The 2,392-nt window shown below is 35.5% G+C and overlaps 1 long non-coding RNA gene across 1 annotated transcript; it reads right to left on the minus strand.

The window, feature by feature from the left end:
* Positions 1-242: 242 nt before the first annotated feature.
* LOC105798496 (uncharacterized) lies at positions 243-1,107 on the minus strand. The gene is made up of 2 exons (XR_001135151.2): positions 815-1,107; positions 243-530 (listed from the first exon to the last, which is right to left on the minus strand). It is a non-coding gene; the product is annotated as an uncharacterized LOC105798496 (long non-coding RNA).
* Positions 1,108-2,392: the final 1,285 nt, after the last annotated feature.

The following is a 2,392-nucleotide window of genomic DNA, read 5'->3' on the forward strand; positions in this document are numbered from 1 at the left end:
CTCACGTACCAACCTTACTTGAGCCACGTACGTCGCTGCTACCCCCTAGTCTTCGCGCACTTCTGCTGTTCCTTGCTTCAAGCCATGCGCACCATTACATTAACCACGTGCTCCATTGTTTCACACACCCCACACATTTGTCACAAGTTGCCATAACCATCAAATACACCAACCAATTACCCTTGTAATAAGCCTATTTTGACCAGGCCCAAAGCATACCCAAATCAAATAAATAAACAAAATATAAAAATAATAATAATATAAATAATGAAAACCAAAAATAATTAAATGTCCAAAAATGTCCAGTTACAAACCAAAAATTAAAGGCCCAAAATTACACCAAACCGAATTAAAACCTAAACCTAATTACACCTAGCCCAAAAACCAACTCAGCCCAAAAATGCCTCCCCAAACATCGAAAACCCTAGCAGCAAACAGAGCCTCCTGCACCGCTGCCACGCATGCCTCTCCCATCGTACGTGCCACATCCACGCCTCTGTACATGCCACGTTCCGCGCCGTACGTCGTACCTGCAAATAAGGCCAACAACGCAACAGAAACAAAAAAAAGAAACGAAATAGCAGAAGGGGGATTTTTGTATTTCTTTTATTTGATATTCTGTATTTTCGGCTATATAAGCCAAGATTCAAACCCTGTATGGAGGTTACGCCGATTGTATTAAAAAACAGAATCAATACGAAAAAAGGTTTCTTTTTTCATTCGGTTTCCGATTGCTTTTCTTTATTGCGTTTTGTTATTTCATATATATATATAAGTATATATAAAATAAAGAACGAAAAGGAGGGATTTTTACCTTCTTGTCAGCGCCGATGAAGCCCTCCCTCTGAGCAAAACAGAGTTGAACGGGCAGAAGGGAAGGTGAAGCGGCAGAACAAGGGAAGATGGAGGCTGTGCTCTCCCTTCTTCTGCAAATCCGAATGAAAGTCTTAGATTTAGGGTTTTTTAGTTTTAAAATGTTTTCATAATACGGCGCCGTTTAAGGGCCTGCGACCCGCGCGGTGACCCGACCCAAGGGAAGGATCCGCGCGCTTTGGGTCTAATGGGATATTTCAGCTGCGGGTCCTTCCGCTTTGTCACCTGTTTCAATTCGATTCTCTTGTTTTTTTCATTTTGGCCCAATGATTTAATTCGGATTTCACTTTAATCCGCGCTGAACGCCGCATTTTGGGGCTTGGAAATATTGCAAGAATAGTCCCTCGTTCATGGCGCGCGTTTCATTCCGGTCCCGAGCTGCTTTTCACTTTATTTGCAATTTTAAACCCCCGAATTTTATTCAGATTTGAATTTAACGCTTTTATAAATTTTACTTCATTTAAATTTTTATATTTATGATTCTCTTTTTATCAATTTATATTTTATTTATTTCATTTCATTTTATTGTTCATATTAAAATGTTTGATATTATCTACATCAAGTTATTTCATATATTACCTATTTAAATTGCTTTCTACGCTATTTTATTAAATGTTCTGCATGTGTTATTTCTTTAGATTTCAGATCATTTCCTTTAAATTGTCTTGTGCAGTGTTTGTTTAAATTGTTTGAAATTGTTTATTGTAATCTATTATATGTTCTAGTTATGTTAAATTGTGCACTGTTAATTTTGAATATCCTGCATTATTCATTTTAAATCCTTATTATTTACCCCAAATTGTTGTCTAATTAATGGGTCTTTATTTATCAATGATTGTATTTGGATGATGAATATTGTGAGACTATTGCTATTGTGTGTACTTTAGTTCGCTTATTCGCTTACATATCATTGGCATTCACTTGCATAAATATTGTATTCGTATATTGTTGTTCCGTGCATGCTACTATATTTTATTTCATGTCATTGCATCGTGGATGTGCCAACGATTTTTGTTTGATATAATCCACGTTATTTTATTCCCAAACAAAATAAATGTATGCCTTTAAGTGTTATACTCGCAACTATTCAAGAATAAAATTTCGAAAACAAGGCCATATTTTGCGTTTTGGCAATTCGAGAAAACTGTACCCTAACTTACGGGGTATCGATTTCTCGTTTAACTTAAATAGCAAAATATCCTTTTAAATTATGACTTTTGAATAAGCAAATACTCGACATTTGGAATCTTCGAAAATTGAGCCATAACGTATTGAGTTCCAATTCTCTTCATTGAATCTAAATAATCGAGAATATTCTTTAATCAAAACACATAAATAAAAAGCTCATTCTCGGGAATTTGACGCCTTGTGTCCTAACGCATTGGATATGACATGTCGTATTCTCGAGACGAGGATTTTTGTAACAAATGAAAATAAAGGCAATATTCGATATTTAGGAATTTTGTGAAATCGAACCCTAACTTACTGGGTTTTGATTTTCTCATTTGACCTAAATAAT

This window comes from Gossypium raimondii, chromosome 9, assembly GCF_025698545.1.
Source record: "Gossypium raimondii isolate GPD5lz chromosome 9, ASM2569854v1, whole genome shotgun sequence".
Taxonomy (NCBI): domain Eukaryota; kingdom Viridiplantae; phylum Streptophyta; class Magnoliopsida; order Malvales; family Malvaceae; genus Gossypium; species Gossypium raimondii.